This window comes from Haemaphysalis longicornis, unplaced genomic scaffold (assembly GCF_048455015.1).
Source record: "Haemaphysalis longicornis isolate Haplotype H1 unplaced genomic scaffold, Haemaphysalis longicornis Haplotype H1 scaffold_4, whole genome shotgun sequence".
NCBI classification, from domain to species: domain Eukaryota; kingdom Metazoa; phylum Arthropoda; class Arachnida; order Ixodida; family Ixodidae; genus Haemaphysalis; species Haemaphysalis longicornis.
Window position 1 is genome coordinate 176,652,653 of NW_027526361.1, and position 20,440 is coordinate 176,673,092.

General features: G+C 48.7%; 1 pseudogene; it reads right to left on the reverse strand.

The window, feature by feature from the left end:
* Positions 1-997: 997 nt before the first annotated feature.
* On the reverse strand, positions 998-4,026 carry LOC144180679 (uncharacterized; annotated as a pseudogene).
* Between the last annotated feature and the right edge of the window lie 16,414 nt (positions 4,027-20,440).

Genomic DNA, 20,440 nt, shown 5'->3' on the forward strand with positions numbered 1-20,440 from the left:
AAGGGAGAATATATGTGTTATGGCCAATCATTTTATTGACGGCTGTTTGAAAATAAGAAAAATTACGCCCACCTCGCCTCGCGGGAACCCTGGTGTGATGCAACGCATCTCGGGGGGTTCTAATGGCGTTTCCGTCTTGTGATTACGCTTATACCATCGCATCAAGCAATCGTCGAGTACTGCGAGAGAGTGCAAGCGTAGCACGGACGACCGTCGACTGAGACCGCCGGAGCCCGGCATGCCGCTTTACATTCACAGCGCCCGAAGGAGAGGAGAGCGCGGAGAGAGAGAGAGTACTGCACATGCGCAACGCCGCCCACCGGCGCCTAGCAACGGAGTGTGAGCACGCTGCGCCAACCAACGCCACCTAGAGAAGGTTTCAAGGCCGGAGGGCTTGTTCAGTGACGTAGAGCTAGTGGGCTTGCTCCGGCCGCACGCGAGCGCGGTGGACAAGCAATTGTACGAGTTTTGGCCGCAGGCGCCTGCTTCCCGCTTATAAAAATGCACTTTATAAGCGACCCCAAACCATCCACCGCCGGCGGCGTTGGCGTCCGCAGTGCTCCTCTATATTTGAAAAAGAAACAGCATCCGGCGCCAGGTTTCGATCCGAGGACTTTGCGGCCGCAGCGCGACGCGCTACCTACCAAGCCACGGACGCGACGGTGATATCAGTGTTAGACGCGCCTTATATCTTTAACGCATTCAAACTACGTCGTCAGCGGCGTGCGTTGGCGACTCAGCGGCGTTATAGCGGCTTGATAACTGCGTGGTGTACACGTGATACTACAAACCCGATGGAAAAGATGGAAGAGAAGGCGGCGAGGCGGTGGGCGGCGGGGGCCGAGCGCAAGCGCCGCAAGCGGGCCGACAACCGTGCATTCGCACTTTCACATGCTCCCCCTCGGGGAAATGCGGGGGAATTTTTTTGATATACTAAACAAAAAAGAGAAATATCGCACAAATGAGTTTGTTTTTTCGAGAGCAATGAAACGTTGGCTCATTTATTTGTCAGTGTCTGCAGTTTCCTTTTTCTGGACTTGTTGTTTTCGTCCTGCACTTTGTCATTGAGCACTCGGCAACAATTCTTGAGTAGGATGTTGGTACTGCACCACAGCACATGCCTTAAAACAACTTCACTTTTGTGTCCTTGTTCGCAGTCGTCGAAGTCGGAAGAGTCGTCGTCGTTCAGCAGCTCTGACGTTAGCTCAGTGACGAGCTGTCGCTGGTTGGGAACATTTAAGAACTCTGCTCGTTTAGAGAGCTCCTCAACGACAACATAGTTGTGGGCCACAGCGTTCACCGCTGCCATTGCAGGGTAAACAAGTCCTCCCCTGTCAATATCCTTGAGAAGGCTGTACATTGGATCGGTCGCTGAAACCGCGATGCTCTTATCCACAGTCAGGGCGTCCTTGCAACTTTCACATTTTAGCCGCTGCATGGCGATGTGCACTGCGTACCCGGCGACATAAGCCAGGACAGGGACGATGTCTGTGAGTTTCGACAGCGCTTGCGCGGTGACCACGACATTGCAGCTTGGCCGCGGTACGTCTGCTCGCTTATGAAAGTCTTCCCAATGTTGATCTCCGTCGGCTTCACTTTCAGTCCTTTCGGATGACGTCCCTATTTGGGGCAGTGTGTTTTGAAGCCGCAGCTTGGTTTCCCCTTCGTACAGCTGCCTTATGGATACGTGATATTGAGAGCCAGCCAGCCGCCTGTACCTTCCAAAGCGATCTTCTAGGAGGTCCGTTTGGAATTTGCCGAGCAGGACGAGCGACATATGCAGCTCATCAAAGCAGTATTTGCAGATCTCTATCAGAGCTTATGTGGTCTGGTGTAGATCACCGTGTGTCTCCTTTGTCAGCTTGCAAGTGTCGGCCTGTTTCTCTTTTCAGTACTCCAGCCAGTCAAGGAAGTCGTACACAAACAACAGCTTGGGGTCCCTTTCCGAAGGAAATACGGGCTTTTTGAAGTCATCACGAAAGCGAGCTCCTTTGAAGGGCGTTTTCACGTTGACAATTTTCCACCATTTGACGATGGTTTCCATGAAGCTTGCTGTCTCCTTGTAGTGTTTCAGCTGGTGCTTTGCCCCGATTGCGCGAAGTGCGTTTGGCCCAGACTCACTGAACACTTGCATTGCAAGCTGGACATTTTGTTTTTCAATGTCCGATGGGGACACAGCTTTCCTGGACACAGTGTACCCGTATCGCAGCAGCTGGTCACATTCCAATTCATAAGCGGCTTTAATTGTTTTGAAATATGCGTATAGCATTTGCCGCTGCCCTGTCTCATCCGGTTTGAACGCTGGAAACCAGAAGCATTGGTCGTTGGTTTTCAGCCAGTTATTGCGCACACATTTCAGTATGTGGACAGGGTCTATCAGAAAAAACAGTGGTCTTTGCGCGTCGCATGGATGTGGAAACACAAAATCATTTTCGGGGGACTTTGGAGAGGACGCTGGAATGGCCGGGACGACGGTGGGTTTAAATGGCAGCATCGCCTTTCTGTTAATTTCGTTATTGTCTGTCACAACGCAGATGACCTTGAAGCCAATTTTTTCCAGCCCACAGATTACTTCTCTCAACAACTTGTGCAGAAACTCGGAGTTTGGCTTGTGGACGGGAACGATGTGCACAACTTCCTTAAACTTGTTCATCAAGCTGTGCACCATGAAGACGAACGCACTGTTCGCTGCTTGTGCCAGAAATGTTTCCGGCCCAAGGAAATGTTTCAACGCCGCAAATGTTTTCGCCTTTGTAATCAAAGAATGGCTTGATATGAATCTCATCGACCATTAAGGTGACGTGACGTTGATCTTCGCTTAAGTCGCCAATTCTTTTAGCAATGTAGCTAAGAAACGCTGCATCCTGCTGCTCATTTTGGGGGCTCATTCCAAACGATGAGCAGACGGAACGAATTGTCCGTGGGTGGGCTAGGATGAGGCTTCCATGGCTACGCAGGAATCTGTATGCATGGGCCGAAACAGTAAACAGGAGGCAGCAAAACACCATGAAGTCTACTCAATAGAACCTTCGTTCCTTTTCACGAAGTGTAGGTTTACTTGTTCAATCAGTAGCTTCATCCCTGGCGCTTTTTCTTCTTGTTGTGATAATTTTTCCAGAAGAGAAATTATCATTGCCCGGGCATCATTGTCTGAATCTTCAGAGGAGGCGTTCAGGCCACTGTCATACTGCTCGACGCCATCAAGAAACTCTAGCACCACCCGTTTGCTGTTTGCCACCGCTGAGACAAGCAGGTTGCACCCCAGTCGCCTGACCGCTGTCTTTGCAACGTGTAGTGTAATCGTAAGGTCTTGCTTTACGACAACAGAGTACTTGATGCTGGGCGCTTCATCATCAGTTATGTGCAGCAAGTTCCCGTTGGTTTCGATAGCATGCCAGAATTTCGAGTTCATGCTACTGACACACACAATTAAATCCTTTACGCAATGAATCTTGTCCGCTTCCTCCTTATTGCGGGTAGTAAGAACGGACTGAGCGAGCGCTTTTTGCAAGGACGCAGCATCTAACTGTGTTCGTTTTGCCTCTGGGTGCTCTCGTCTCGTTTCTTGTTTGCTCATGTAGCTCGGGCATGACGGGAAAATCGTCGGCACTGCGTCTGGGCGCAGTCGTACTCGGGAAAGTGGCGCTGTGACTGTGCGTCCAGTCACTTCGTCCACATCACTGCCTTTACGGAGAATGTCGTCCGGCTTGAAATGGCGCTCGCATACCTGAAACAGTATGCACGCTACGTAAATACGAATTACTTCTACTACAAATTAATAAATGCAACATTATAACGCTCACTACAAGTGAAATAAGCCGCAAAGGCAAAATGTGCTTACCTTCGAGTGTTTCGATACGGATAAGTTATCCCTCGGTATGGCTCGTACCCATCGCTGTCGCGCTAGCTCATCTTTGGGGAACGCAAACACGTGCACTCTTGGACCGGAATCGTAGTTCCCATTGCAGCGGGGCACACAACATTTGCCGGGCATTTTCCCGGTGCACTTCACATCACGAAACACAGTACAGCACAGTACACACAGCACACTGAATTTCCGCTGGAAAATTTGGCTCGAACGCGTTCTGAAATGAGGAAAGACGATCGGCGTGCTCTGCCAGCCACCGACGCGAACAGGGCATGTCCGGACGTGCCGCGGTCAAACTTGTTCTCCGTTCAGTCACCCTTCCCTCCGCGGCCGCTCAAGGTCGTTCGGCGGGAAGTGTCAGCCCACTACCCCCGACAAGTGGTGACGTAGACCCACCAGAAACCCGGCCTTGCTCTAGGTGGCGTTGCGCCAACCCACAGCTGTTTGGGACAGAGTGTTCGCTATTGGAGAGAGAAGAGGAGGAGAGGAGCAGCTCTGCGGACAACACCGGACAGACGCAGGAAGGACAGAGGGGCGAGCATGCGATGCGTTGCATCTAAAAGTTCTTGAGGCTTATTTAGTCCATTCACCATATGCCCTGCTTTGCAAGTTCCTTCCCCCTCCCAGGGGGTGGGGGGCGGGGGCTCTGGCCTCAGGCCCGTAAAATTACTATACTCGGTTACAACTCAAGAACGGCACCACCTCATGTAGTGTATCACTCCGCCAAAGCGCCGGACCCGTGACGTCAGTGCGCGCGCGTTTTGAAATGGGTTTGCTATGAATGCGTGATATCGTCTGCCTTGTCTCACGCAGTTTGTTTGTCGTCACTGGAGTCGTTTATAAGCATATTAAGTCCAAAAAATCACGGGAACGGCTCACGCGATGTTCAAAATATTCCCAGTTACGCCCTTCTTGCGCCGCGCGAGAAACATCCGGCTACGGTGATAAGGCACAGCATCATTTTCCGGTGCCGTTCTTAAGTTGTCACCGAGTATACGGTAGCGCCATTCTATGATCTCGCCGCCTTTCGCCCTCACCAGCGCTCCTTCCCTCCTCTGTGCATTGCTATTTTCTTTTTCTTCGGCCAGCACCACACGCCGTTCGCCAACAAAAGTCACGTGGTAGCTGCAATTTTTTTATTTTTCTGCCTCCGTACGGCAGGGTCAGCTGGCCGGCTGGGACATCGCGCAACACCACAGGTGCGGCGCCATCTTTGGCTGCGCAGCTTTAGTGCTGGTTTTATTGTAGGCGCCAGAGAATACCAAAGTAAGAATTATCTGCTCGTTCCGAAAAAATGTAACATCGGTGTCGCTATGTGTTACACAGTTGAAGAAAGCGGTTATCGTCGACCCAAGGTTTAGTTAAAAAGGCTAAAAAGACGTTTCGGCTTCCATACGGAAGACTTGTTCACAGCGCGGAAAGGCGTGAAGCTCGAAGCTTTCACCCGACCAGATGAGTTTTCGTCAAACCTTAGAATTCGCTATACGTTGCTCAGCGGTTCCGATGTGTTGCGCCTTAGGCAGCGTGAATAGGGTCAGGGATGTCAAAAGACTTCGTTATTCCGTCCTGGAAACGTGACGCAGAAAGCAGACAAGTTTGGTTGCATCGATTTGGATGGGCATGCTTCAAGCCGACGCTGCCACCACTCTTTTTTCGAGTTAAGTTTCTGAATGCTTGTTCTCGCTTTGTTAAATGCTGCGCAAGCTTGAGCGGTCACTTACGAAGAAAGGCGTATTCCCTACGCGACCATCGTCCACCCCTTATTCTGAGAAGGCAATGCGCGCAGCAGCGAGTTCGTCACGTAGTAAGCTTTGCAAAGGCCGTATATTTGTCATGTGCGGGCTTAACTCCCACATAATTATCAGCGGGGTAGCATGTTCAGTGGGTTGTCGTAAGGTTTTCGGGACGCAAAAATCGGTTATCTGAATTCGCGCTTTTGGCCGACGGCAGCTTGCGGCTGACCTAGTAGTGTGTGCGTTCCGAGTGCGTGTAAGCTCTTTGTGGCCTGAAGTCATGTTTTGTGTGTAAGGAACCTGGGTACTATTAAAATCTCGTTGTTATGACATTGGGCCTATTTTCTGCGTAATATGTGCTTGGGCGGTGCGGCGGAAATTGAGGATGTAAAGAAAAAAAAATTTCGACTAGGTAAAACAGTTTAATGCCAGCTAATCTAGTTACCGCGCCATTGACGTACACAGTGCTCACGGATTGAAACGCGACACTGCGAGGGCGTGGCCGCCGGTACATGCAGCGCCGCCCGTGGACGCCCGTGGAAGCTAGGTGTTGCATTATGGTATACCGCGAGGATGAGAGCGCGTGAACCGTAGGCTTATCGCTTCCGGTTGCCAATGAGCGGGAGTGTGGTTCCCCGCAGCGACAGCGGGGCGCTGCGAGCCTGGAGCGCTGGAACACGTTTGTGCGCCGACGGTGGTAGCCCGGCTGTGCGCGCAGCTGATTTTGCGACATCGTGTGCGCGCGCTCTTGTTACGCGTACCGTTCTGATGCGATACAGATAATTTGCATGTAAGGCACAGTCACGCTCATCTGAATACAAAAAAACTTCTGTAGGAAAGAACAGCAAACTTTATTCCAGGATTTAAACTAAAAAAAAAAAGAAAGACGCCTTTGCAGGCACGTTTACGTGTGGTGCGGTGCATTAGTACTTCGTCAGCTCTCCTCTTTTTTTAGTTTATATCATGGAAGTTGGCTGTTCCTTCGTGCAGACGCTCGTTTTCTTCAGATAAGCGTGACCGAACCTTACATGCACATTATCTGTGTCGCATCGGAAGGGTACGCGCAAGAAGAGCGCCCGAGCAGACGATGTCGCGAAATTGGCTGCGCCAGGCGGCTACAACCGGCGCACAAACGTGCTCCAAGCTCGCAGCGCACCGCTGTCACTGCGGGGAACCACAGCTCCGCTTATTGGCAACCGGAAACAGCACGCCTGCGGTTAAAAACGCTCTCACCCTCGTGGTATAGCACAGTGCAACACCTAGCTTCCATGGGCGGCCACGGGCGACGCTGCACGTACCACAGGCCACGCGCTCACAGTGTGGCGTTTCAATCCGTGAGCACTGTACATTTCATTCGCAATACAGGAATCGCTTTGTTAAATTCGCGTACGTTTGAAAAGGCACTTGAATTGTATATCCGCAACCTCAACGGCTGTACTCCGTTTCTTCCGGTAGGTATGCACAGTGCACACAGGACGGTTAATTATATGAACACTTGATTTACACGTGAGGCCGCACATTTGCAGCGTGCGCGCTTACTTTATCTTAGTAGTCAACGGAGTAGCGTATGCAGTCATTGCGATGTGAACCAAAACACACTGGGCAAATATATTATTCTCAACATACCAATTTTTGCCAAGCAAAGCGCTTTTAAACACATTTAGTGCAATCGAGTTTAGCATGGACGCGGCACTGAGCAGATGCGCGAACACGAATTTTACCATGTGGTCACAAGCTCACTCGACCGGTCACTAACTCTCTTCTGCAATGCTTTATTGCCTATATTTGCGGAGTGTTTGTGGCGCATCTCAGATTCGGTGGTGAGATTTTTTTCCTTCTCGATAGGATTATTTCACGGATAAATTTGAGCAACGGATATTGGAGAAGCTTGCCGTTAAAAAACTAAACCCAAATGCCACTCCCAGTATTTCTTCTCACAGGAAGCCACGTCAGCAGAAACCAGGGTGTCGAACCGGAACCGAACCGAAAACTGGAACCGAACCCGAATTTTTGCCCAGAACCGGAACTGAACCGGAACAGTATTTTTTCTGCCATTTTGGAACTGAACCCGAACGGGAACGAATCGAAGGAACCGTTCCGAACCGGTTCCGGGGACTCAAAAATATGATTTCTAGTTTTCCATTTCGGTACCCTACCTTTGCCACTCGCCAGACCGAACCATGAAATATTTTGCATAGTCTGCAGTTCCCAAGGCCCATCATGTTCGCTTCTTACTATTGCCCTCAATTTAATCTAAAGTTGTCTGTATATACTATCAGTTTGCCTTAGGTACTGCCCATCTCTCCCAATTATCTTTTACATTTAACATAACCTAAGTTAGAACGCATATTCTGAGGCACCATATCATGGAATATTCTTCATGGTTTCTATCTGCATGATATTTAAAATCGTGTAAAGTTTTTAATGTGTTGTTAATTTGCATGCATCCCTGTACGCTTGTGAAGGCCTTCATAGACACCATCAACAATAAATTCATATATTCCACTTATTTTAGTTTGAATGGGCAGTTATATAAAAACAGCACTGAGACACAAACACTCGTAGTTCTCAAAGTGTACGTCACTTTTTCTGGTATACAGTGCCGTTGTGTCATTTGGTTACTGCTCTAAGAGAACAAAAAATATAAAAATAGGGGATCCTATTAGGGGATCCACTTAGGTGATCCACTTTTAAAGTATATTTTATAGAATTTTCATGTTATCTTGAATCTGCTCAACCTTAAACTTTAAAGGCGGATGGAATAAAGTCGATTAATGCGGGTTAGCGGGTAGACTGGGGTGGATTAGTTAGGTGAGTGAATGAGCTAATGTGAATTAGTTGGACTGGTGTGTTGAATAATTTGGATTACAGGAATTAGCGAGTCAGTTAAGGCGGATTAGACGGTCGGACCGCACATAATATCTTTTGGGTCGTTGGCATTTGGAAATTTTGCAGCATTCTCTTTCTCGACCAATCACGAAATTTTGTAAAGCACAAAGTAGCCGCAAAGTTATGTGACGACCCCATGAACGCTATAAAAGTTCTTTCTTTATGCCCGTATTGCGCTGTTATGTTGTTTCTATATTAAAATTACCATCTCGCACTAAAGTTAATAACTAATTGCCTAATGCATATTTTATATTCATCAAAGGGTTTTCTAAACGTCCAATATGAGGTGAGGTGAGACAGTTGGAAAGAAACTAAACTGAAAGAAAAAAAGGGAGGAACGATCAACTGGTTTGATGCAAGAGACGCCCGATAGCATTCTTCAATACCTTCTCGTTCTTTGTGCTACCGTTCTGCAGCCTCCCACAGGTGTAGCATCTCAACCCCCGAACACAGCCCCCTTCAAGTTGAGGAAGCGGCGCCAAAACTCTCATAACGGACTCTTAGCAGGCGTGGCCCAACTTTGCCAATGATCGATTGCATCTTACCGCACTTCCAATGATCAATCCGAGACCACCAACGAGACAGTCACGATTGTATGGGCACCAGCTCATACTGGCATTTCCGGCAAGCAAGATCACCAACCTCGTGGCTCGAGATTTGACCCGCTTAACCAGCGCTGATGAAGCCGGGCCCGAGTGCATGCATCGTGCAGCCACAGACCAGGAAGTTACTCAGACCTATAGCCTCTTCCGTAGAACGTATTCCCCCCAGCACAAATCACTACGACTAAACAGGAAAGATAACTCCGCGCCCTGCGGGCATACACCTTCCCACACAACACCAAACTTCACTTCTTTGACGGGACACAACTCTCCATTTCGTCGCTTCTGTGGAGAGCCTGGGAACCTCATACACATAGTAGGCGGCTGCGACAAGTGAACCGTAGATCCACCCAACCTCCACGTTTCCATATAGATTTGGGAGACAGCCATGGCCAGCACCGGCCTTCAAGGTCAGTAGTTCTTGATGGAAATGGCTGTCGATTCGGCCCCCTCGAATGAGGACGCCTCTCTAAACCTTTTTCTCGAGTTAATTAAACTTCATTTTCTCTCTCTCTCTACAAGTGATCATTACTGCTGCTTGTGACTTCACTTGGCTATCATCTTTCCTAAAGCCCAATCGCTGTCATCGGGCGCTGAAGGGCCATAAGCATGTTCCTATCTCCGGTGGTTCCCTATCCAATGCCGTCATATCCACGCCGTCCAACGAGCCTTTATAGCCGTTCTTTCTTTCCAACAGCTCTGTTAGCAGATTAAAGATGAGCACAAGGAAATTGCTCTAAATGCCACCTGCCACTCTTGGCAGTCGGAAATTAACGCCGACGCCGGACTGTTTTCTACTTCTAGCACTGCAAATCATTTCGTGTTAAACCTAAAGCGCCGTTGAAACTTGGGGTAGATGAAAAGCGTAGCAGACCAACCGATTTATTTACAATGCCTATTTTTTGCCTCATTGCGCGAAAATAGGGGTGCGTGCGTGCGTGCGTAACATTTGATCCATCCAAAAAAAGATGGCGGGCACGTAAGATCTCCTGCCCGCCAAAGAGACCACCCGCTTGCCAGTAGACAACCTGCCCGCCTGCCCGCCTGCCTGCCTGCCCGCCAGGCAGAACATTCTGGTGAGGATGCATAATTTTCGGACGAGGGGCGGCCCGTCACGAGCTGCTGGGGGGGGGGGGGGGGGTAGACGCAAAATGCCCCACCACGGCGACACTCAAGGGTACCAAAAACGATTGTGGACGGACCGGTCGTCTGCTTAGTAGGACGAGGCACAAGGCAGCCTGCAGGAGGCTGCCCATTGCCAGAAGATTCTGGTTAGGATGCACTGATGGGGGAGGCGCTGGAGGCACCGGGGCGCTGCCCGCTGGCCAGGAGGGTACATGTTCGCCTTCGAGAAGACTGTGGCGAGGACGCATTATTTGGAGACGATGTGCGGCCGGTAAACCGTCGGCGAAGGGAGTGGATCACAGGGCGGCATAGCGGTCGCTATGAAGAGCCATGCGTTAGAGCGCAGCCCTTAAACGCCCGCTCCTGTGGTTTCGCGTAGTTTCTCGCGTAGTTTCTCAGCGTCAGCCTCGTTGTAACCGAGAGAACAAAGACGCCACCGAAGATAGAGCGAGCAGGAAAGCGGAGGACGAAAGTATGGCGAAAGTGGGAGGGGAGGGCGAAATTTCCAGACCGCGCGAGACATGCTCCACGGCAGCAACGCCTTACCAGATAACGAAAGAGTACCGCATGCCGTCGTGCATTTGTTGAGGACACGATCACTTCCCAAGACACAGCAGCTATGCGCTGTCGCCGACAAGGCTACGGTTCGCGCTGTGCTCAAATTTATCCTTAGCGACTACCGTAATCGACTGACATTTTTTGTTTCCTAAAGAAAACAACCGTGGTGTATAAAATTGCAGTGGTATGAGTCAAGAATAAAATAAAATTAAATCATGAGAATGACCGAACTTAAATTAATGAAGGTAAACTTGCGGCCATAAAGAGTAATGCTTTCACATTCATACAAATAGGCAGCCTTAAGTGCCCCAACGAACCTCTCGTTTCGCTTCAGTTATTGTTGTAATCGTTGACCTATCTGTCACGATTTGGCCCGCATTCGTGAACGTGGGAGGGTCGTAGTGCCTTCCACCCGAGTGACGACCCGCAGCGTGCTGGTGGTGACGGTGACTGACCGCAAGCAGCTGTGCACGTCGATGTTTATTCGCCAGCCGTGCACAATGTTTCACACCGAGCCTGGCAGGGCCACCGAACTTAGCGGGCAACGAAAATTGGGGAGGAGCCGGGGGCGCCAAATACTCGTCATACTACCATAGAAAACAATTTGCAGTAGCTTGTACAGTTAAAGGAACTATTGAAGACTTTACATAAACTCGCCGTGGTGGCTCAGTGGCTAAGGCGTTGCGCTGCTGAGCACACAGACGCGGGTTCGATTCCCGGCCACGGCGGCCGCTTTTCGATGGAGGCGAAAAGCAGAAACGCCCGTGTGTGCGCGATTTCGGCGCACGTTAAAGATCCCCAGGTGGTCAATGAATCCGGAGCCCTCCACTACGGCGCGCCTCATCGCCTGCGCTGCGTCCGCGCGTTAAACCCTACAATCAATCAATCAATCAATCAATCAATCAATCAATCAATCAATCAATCAATCAATCAATCAATCAATCAATCAATCAATCAATCAATCAATCAATCAATCAATCAATAAATCAATCAATAAATCAATCAATAAATCAATCAATAAATAAATCAATCAATAAATCAATCAATCAATAAATCAATAAATCAATAAATAAATAAATAAATAAATAAATAAATAAATAAATAAATAAACACTTTCGATAAACGCTTTCACTCTTCTGCGCATCTGGAAGCGCTGCGAGAACTATAGCAATTGCCAGCCCAGAGAAACAGTGCGTGATTCGCTCGTTGCTGCGGATGCAGCTTCCGTTTCTGCTTCGCTTTTGTGGCTTTCTTTTTAAAGTGGCTATGAAATGCGTTCTATTCTGCAACTTGAGGAAAGCCGGCAAATAGCCGCTACACCGCTGTAATGATGTCATTCAGCGGTCGAAGAACGCCAAGACCGGGAAGGAGAGAAAAATATTTTAAGCAAATTTCTAATTTATCCGATGAGGAGAGAGCAGTAATTTTTGGCCGAGGCACTTTGCGACACCCTATTCAAAGTATAGGATGTGTTGGATAACTACTTTCTGCAAGCATTTAGAAAAAAGTTGAAAAAAAGTGTTGCAGGGTCGCTTTAGTTTGGCCAAGGCAAAATATTTGCACAAAGAAACATTAATTATGACTTTATTTTTATGCCGCCAAGATAAGGAAACAAAAAACTAGCAAAAAAATTACCAGAAAAAAACACGCCTGCTTTTTTTCTTCGAGCCCGTTTGAACCCGTTTGAACCGGTTCGAACCGGTTCGAACGGGAACGGAATGGTGCTCTGGGACCGAACCCGAACCGAACCCGAAAGGCTTGAACCCAAACCCGAACCGAACCCGAAAAAAGTCCGGTTCGACACCCTGGCAGCAACATCCACCTGCACGACGTGATTACGGACGTTTGCACCAATAAAATATCCATTTGGTGGCACCGATTCATTTTTGTGATATACCTTATTGTTTTCTCTTGATGATCATCGTGATATTGGTTCTCCTTCGAATTTATTTCGGGTGGATTTTTGTGTTAGTGTCATGTACAAATATGCCAGAATATATCCCAGGACAAAACAGTTGTGACCAGGTGCCTCCAGTAATAACGGCTGTAAACGACTGCGCCAGGTAAAAAATCTATTGCTAATTAATCATGCAATACGTTTTTTGCAGGGTGCGGTCGTTAGCTCCGCAACGGCTTTACGCCCTTGCTTCCGGGCATGCTCTGTGCATACACAGAATATATATATATATATATATATATATATATATATATATATATATATATATAAGGTTTGGCAATAAGGTTTGGCAGTCAAGAAAACCTCGGAAAACAAAGGGAAGGTTGTGGTGGGTCATAGACACAGATGAAGAATTTTTTGAGTCAGAAAGAAAGTGGTGAAATAATGCCCGCCGGGTGGGATCTGAACCCACGACCTCCAGAATACCGGTCTGGTGCGATAACCACTACGCTACCGGCGGGGCTATTTCCCCATCACTTTCTCGGTTATTTATGTTAAAGGGGCACTGACACAAAAATTTTGCATCTTGTTTTTTTTTGTTGCGATAAGTAGCTAGTGACCTACTTATAACCTGTAGAAACCTCATTTGCTTCAGCGTGCGACGGTTGTTTAATTAGAGGCATTTTCAATGCGGCCAGTGGCAGTTTCGGTTTCAGCGAGTGCCGCGAAACGATGAATTTTGTGGATTTTGTGTGAACAAAGCTGACCACGTGACCGTCGGAGGGATATCACAGTTACAGAGCAGAGCCGCCGTAGCACTGTCGAATCCGCATCGACGGCAATTTCTGCGAATCCCCCCCCCCCCCCCCCCCCGTACTGATCTCGTGAGGCGCCTAATTAAAAAGCGACCGTGGATGTGACGCAGGCGCTGCGAGTGCAAATGCTACCGCGGCTAACGAACGACGCGCGCCGCTCGAGATGGTGGGTGGCAAGACGCGCGCTGGAAGCAGCCGGCCAGTCTGCCTACAGGTCCGCCTACAGATGTGTTCGGCTTAGCACTGCGGCGGATATTCGAGTGCCGCTCTCGTAAGCGGTGCAGATGACAATTTTTAATGCAACCTGCCATGGCATCATTAACTCCTTTCTCATGTAAGCCACCATGGTCGGGACTTGGGGACAATTTCGTGCAGCGGTAACAAGCTATCACTCGAGCTACCTGCGCCGGCCTGGGCCACTTCGCGGCCGTGGCCGCCGCCTGCACAGCGACCGTGCGGCTTGCTCAGTGGGCTTTTCGTGCCTCCGGCGCGTTTCCGCATCCAATGGTAATAAACAGTAATAGAAACAGAGTGCCTGGAATCGCTGTAGAACTTTGGTTGCGGCCAGCTGCCCGATGAGCTGACGAAATCACGGCGCCTCCGCCGCCAACGGTCGGGTCGTTCGTTCTCGAGAGCAGAAGCTCCGCCCCCCGGCCCTCCGATTGGAGCGGCGAGCCGGCAGTGCGGAAGCGGCAAACACAAACTCGTGACGTGTTTGGATGTTGTTTATTTACACTTGCGCGCGGTCCTCTGCTGGCCGCTCGGTGGCGTTTCGGACACTTCAAAATTGATTTTAAATATGTTCTAGGCTGTATTCACCGCTGATATTTTGCAGATGATGTATATGTGTTCCCACCAATCTATCTCCGAAGTTATCTCGCCTTCAAAATTTTGTGTCAGTGCCCCTTTAAGGTATTTTTGTTTCCTGCACTTGAGGGTGGTAGCCAGCGCCACTCGGACTACTCGGGGTGAAGGGGACCTTCTTTTTAACCCCCGGGCCGTGACTCGAGCGTCTACGACATGTCGAGAGTGGTCAACAAGTGTTGAACCCTCTTGAGCTATCCTTGGCACCAAGACTGCCAGAACAGAGGCCCTCGCTATGCGTGTAGCGAATCAGAAAATGGGAAATGATGGGATCGGTGAAAATAAGACAGAAAATAGGGTTTGGCTGTCAAGAAAGCAAAGGGGAGGTTGTGGTGGGCCATAGAAAGAGATGAAGAATTTTTTGAGTCAGAAAGAAAGTGGTGAAAAAATGCCCGCCGGGTGGGATCTGAACCCACGACCTCCAGAATACCGGTCTGGTGCGATAACCACTACGCTACCGGCGGGGCTATTTCCCCATCACTTTCTCGGTTATTTATGTTAAGGTATTTTTGTTTCCTGCACTTGAGGGTGGTAGCCAGCGCCACTCGGACTACTCGGGGTGAAGGGGACCTTCTTTTTAACCCCCGGGCCGTGACTCGAGCGTCTACGACATGTCGAGAGTGGTCGACAAGCGTTGAACCCTCTTGAGCTATCCTTGGCACCAAGACTGCCAGAACAGAGGCCCTCGCTATGCACGTAGCGAATCAGAAAATGGGAAATGAGGGGATCGGTGAAAATAAGACAGAAAATAGGGTTTGGCTGTCAAGAAAACCTCGGAAAGCAAAGGGGAGGTGTGGTGGGTCATAGAAACAGATGAAGAATTTTTTGAGTCATAAAGAAAGTGGTGAAAAAATGCCCGCCGGGTGGGATCTGAACCCACGACCTCCAGAATACCGGTCTGGTGCGATAACCATTACGCTACCGGCGGGGCTATTTCCCCAGAACTTTCTCGGGTATTTATGTTAAGGTATTTTTGTTTCCTGCACTTGGGGGTGGAAGCCAGCGCTACTCGGACTACTCGGGGTGAAGGGGACCTTCTTTTTAACCCCCGGGCCGTGACTCGAGCGTCTACGACATGTCGAGAGTGGTCGACAAGCGTTGAACCCTCTTGAGCTATCCTTGGCACCAAGACTGCCAGAACAGAGGCCCTCGCTATGCATGTAGCGAATCAGAAAATGGGAAATGATGGGATCGGTGAAAATAAGACAGAAAATAGGGTTTGGCTGTCAAAAAAGCAAAGGGGAGGTTGTGGTGGGTCATAGAAACAGATGAAGAATTTTTTGAGTCAGAAAGAAAGTGGTGAAAAAATGCCCGCGGTGTAGGATCTGAACCCACGACCTCCAGAATACCGGTCTGGTGCGATAACCACTACGCTACCGGCGGGGCTATTTCCCCATCACTTTCTCGGTTATTTATGTTAAGGTATTTTTGTTTCCTGCACTTGAGGGTGGTAGCCAGCGCCACTCGGACTACTCGGGGTGAAGGGGACCTTCTTTTTAACCCCCGGGCCGTGACTCCAGCGTCTACGACATGTCGAGAGTGGTCGACCAGCGTTGAACCCTCTTAAGCTCCCTATGGCATCAAGACTGCCAGAACAGAGGCCCTCGCTATGCACGTAGCGAATCAGAAAATGGGAAATGAGGGGATCGGTGAAAATAAGACAGAAAATAGGGTTTGGCTGTCAAGAAAACCTCGGAAAGCAAAGGGGAGGTGTGGTGGGTCATAGAAACAGATGAATTTTTTGAGTCAGAAAGAAAGTGGTTAAAAAATGCCCGCCGGGTGGGATCCGAACCCATGACCTCCAGAATACCGGTCTGGTGCGATAACCACTACGCTACCGGCGGGGCTATTTCCCCAGCACTTTCTCGGGTATTTATGTTAAGGTATTTTTGTTTACTGCTCTTGGGGGTGTTAGCCAGCGCCACTCGGACTACTCGGGGTGAAGGGGACCTTCTTTTTGACCGCCGGGCCGTAACTCGAGTGTCTACGACATGTCAAGAGTGGCCAACTAGCGTTCAACCCTCTTAAGCTCCCTATGGCATCAGGACTGCCAGAACAGAGGCCCTCGCTATGCATGTAGCGAATCAGAATAGGAAATGAGGGGCTGGTAGAAATAACACAGAAATAAAGGTTGGCGGTCAAGAAAACCTCGGAAAGCAAAGGGGAGGTTGTGGTAGGTCATTGAAACAGATAAACAATTTGGAAAGAAAGAAAGATAGCGGAGAAAAAATGCCCGCCAGGTGGGCATTTTCACTTTTTTCACTTTAATCTAGTCACAGCATCTGTACCAGCACCCAGCACTGTAACATAACCTGTAACGACATGAAGGTTAAAGAAACATTCCTACCAGCACGGCAAAGCACTCAATACTTCGCGGGTGTACGTCGGTAGTAAAAGCAGGGGCAGACTGAACGCTGTTAATGATTCACAACCATCGTAAGAAGGGCGATTGCAAGGACGGCAGCGCAGCACTCGAATGACGGAATTCGCGAATGAAGCACTCTGTCTACTGCCGCGAAAGTGTGCAAGCCCTCTGTGCAGTGATTGCACGACGACAGTCACGCGAATACAAGAATGGAATTAGCGTGACAGGGCAGTTTGAGATATTGACGTTCGATCTTTTCGAGTTCACGAACTATCTTGAGATGTTACAAGCATGCCGGAGACGTAAACAAACACCGTGCTGTGCGTATGCGTGAGCGGTATCCACCCCGCACAAATACCTCCCTTTAGACAAAAATACAAAACAACCTCACTTAGTTTGTGTTTGTAAAATAAGACTCTAGATATTCTCTCATCATCATCACCACGCTATCTACGCGCACTGCAGGGCCAAGGCCTCTCCCATTATTCTCCAATACCCCGGTCCTGTGCTAATTGCGACCAATTTATCCCCGCAATCTTCTTGATCTTTTCTGCCCATCTAACTCTCTACCGCCCCCTGCAACGCCTGCTTTCGCTAGGTATCCACTCTGTTACCCTTAATGACCAAAGGTTATCTTGCCTTTGCTATACATGCCCTGCCCACGTCCATTTCTTCTTTTTAATTTCTACTAATATGTCCTTAACACGCTTCTTCCTTAACTAATATGTCCTTAATACGTTCCCCGACCCGCTACGTTTCTTTCTTGTCCCTTAATGTTACACCTATCATCCTCCGTTCCATTGCGCGCTGAGTCGTCCTCAATTTACGTGGAACCCACTTAATGAGCCTCCAAGTTTCTGCCCCGTAGGTGATTATCGGTAAGATGCAGCTGTCATACACTTTCTTCTTAAGGGACAATGGTAGGCTGCCATTCGTTATCTGAGAATACCTGCCGAATGCACTCCACCCCATTCTTATCCTTCGAATTATCTCTGCTTGATGGTTGGGATTCGGGGACACAACTTGGCCTAAGTAGATATATTCGCTTACTACTTCCACGGCCTCGCCATCTATCTCAAGTCGCTGTGCTGTCCCGAGGTTATTGATCATTACATTAGTTTTCTACATAATAATTTTCAGGCCCATGGTTCTCCTCTGCTTGTCTAGTGCGGTAAGCATGCTTTGCAATTCATCCCCCGAGTTACTTAACAAGGCAACGTGATCAGCAAATCTGAGGTTACTCAGGAATTCTCCATTAACCCTTACTCCCACGTGTTCCCAACCCAATGTTCTGAATACTTCTTGTAAACATGCGGTGGCAAACATTGGGGAGATTGTGTCTCCTTGTCTAACGCCCTTCCTTATAGGTATTTTACTGCTCTCCTTATGGGGGATGATGGTAGTTGTGGACGCATTGTAGATATCCTCTAGTATTCTTACATAATGCTCATCTACACCCAGGTTCCGTAATGCCTGAATGACTGCGGAGGTTTCGACCGCGTCAAATGCTTTTTTATAATCTATGAATGCTATATATAGGGGTTCAGTATACTCAGCGCACTTCTCTATCACCTGATTGATCCTGTGAATATGGTTCATTGTTGAATAGCCTTTACAGAACCCTGCTTGTTCTTTAGATTTAACTAAAATCTAAGGTTGTAGAAATTCTGTTAGCGAATACATTTTGTACCTTGTAGACGACTTACAGTAAGCTGCTCGGCCTGTAATTTTTGAAGTCCTTCATGTCACCTTTCTTATGGATTAGGATGATGTTCGCGTTCTTCCAAGATTCTGGTACACCTGAGGTCATTAAGCATTGCGCATACAGGCTTGCCAGTTTTTCAAGTACAATTTCTCCGCCATCCTTCAAGAGGTCTCCTGTTATCTGATCCTCACCGGGTGCTTTGCCCCCTTGCATTTCTTTCAAAGCCTTCCTTACTTCTTCGGTCGTTACTGGTGGGATGTCTATCTCCTCTGAACTGCTGTCTCGTTCGGCATTATCCTGGATGTCCCGGCTACTGTACAAGTCCCTATAGAACTTCTCGGCCACTGTGACTATTTTATCCCTATTTGTGATGACATTTGCCTTGCTTGTTTTTAAGTGCATACGTCTGATTTTTCCGAACGCCAAGACGCCTATTCACTGCTTTCAGGCTACCTCCATTCTTTATAGCGTATTCGATCCTCTCCATATTATACTTCAGTGTGTCAGCTGTCTTACGCTTATTGATTAACTTCGAAAGCTCCGCTAGTTCTATTCTGTCAGCTAAGTTTGATATTGTCATGGTTTGCCGTTTCATAATTATATCTTTCGTCTCCTGGGAAAGTTTACCACAATCCTGTCTAGCCATCATGCTCCCGTCTTCAACTGCACACTCTGTGATAATGCGTGTAAGGTTGTGGCTGGATTCCTGTGTCGTGAACTCTGCTTCCTCGGTAAGAGCTGAATATAGGTACTGCAGCGCGGTCCTGAATTATTCTACTTTGCGTCTTAGTGTTAGCTCAATTATCGGCTTCTTTCGTACTAGCTTGTTACGGTCCCTCCTAAAATCTTGCCTAATTCGAGATCTTACCAAGCGCAGATCACTACACCTTACCCTTCCGAGCACTTCCACATCCTGCACGACGCTAGGGTTATCGCATAATATGAAGTTTATTTCATTTGTATGCTCCCCATTCGGGCTCCTCCACGTCCACTTCTGGCTCTCCCGTTTGCAGAAGAAGGTATTCATAATACGTTGGTTATTCTGTTCTGCGAACTCCACTAGTAGGTCCCCCCTGCTATTTCTACAGCCCAGACCTTAGCTCCTAACTGCCTTGTTTTCAGCCTGATTCTTGCATACTTTAGCATTGAAGTCTCCAATAACTACGGTATACTGTGTTTTTAGTTTAGCCATTGCCGATTCCACATCTTCATAGAAGGGTTCCACTACCTGGTCGTCGTGGCTGGATGTGGGCGCGTAGCCCTGCACCAACTTGAGTTTGTACCTCTTATTGAGCCGAATTACAAGGCCTGCTACGCTTTCGTTAATGCTGTATAATTCTTCTATGTTGCCAGGTATGCTTTTATTGACTTGAAATCCCACTCTCAGTCCTCTTCTGTCCATTAGACCATGGTTACATAGGAAGTGTGGGTTTTGCAGCATCGTAAAAGCTTCATCTGTCCTCCTAACCTCTATAAGCCCTATGACATACCATTTAATGCCCTTTAATTCCTCGAACCAGACCTCTAGACTCACTTCAATAGATAAGGTTCTCGTGTTAAACGTTGCCAGGTTCAGATTCCAATGGCGGCCTGTACGGGACCAGGGATTCTTAGCACCGTCTGTTACTTCACAGGTCTGACCGCCGCCATGGTCAGAGTCTTCGCAGCCACTGGAGACTGATAATACTGATGGCCGTAGGTTAATTGGCGTATTCATGGGAGGTTGTGGCCGGTACTACACCAGGGGGGCCAATCCTGCTCTTGTGAGGGAGTGCATTGTCGGCAATGGTCGCCGGGGTCAGGCCGCACCCCAAGCCTCATTCTGAAATTCCATCAATACGAGGATTTTTCCTTTTTTTAATCCGCTGGGAATTATATGGCACTGGGATTCGAACCACCGTCCTTCTGCACGCGAGGCGGAATGCCACCGAGCAGCGATTTGGCGCAAAAACCACAGCAAACTGCAAGAGAAACTCCAGCGAACGGCCCGTAGATCTGCGAGGACACCTGATCTGAAGC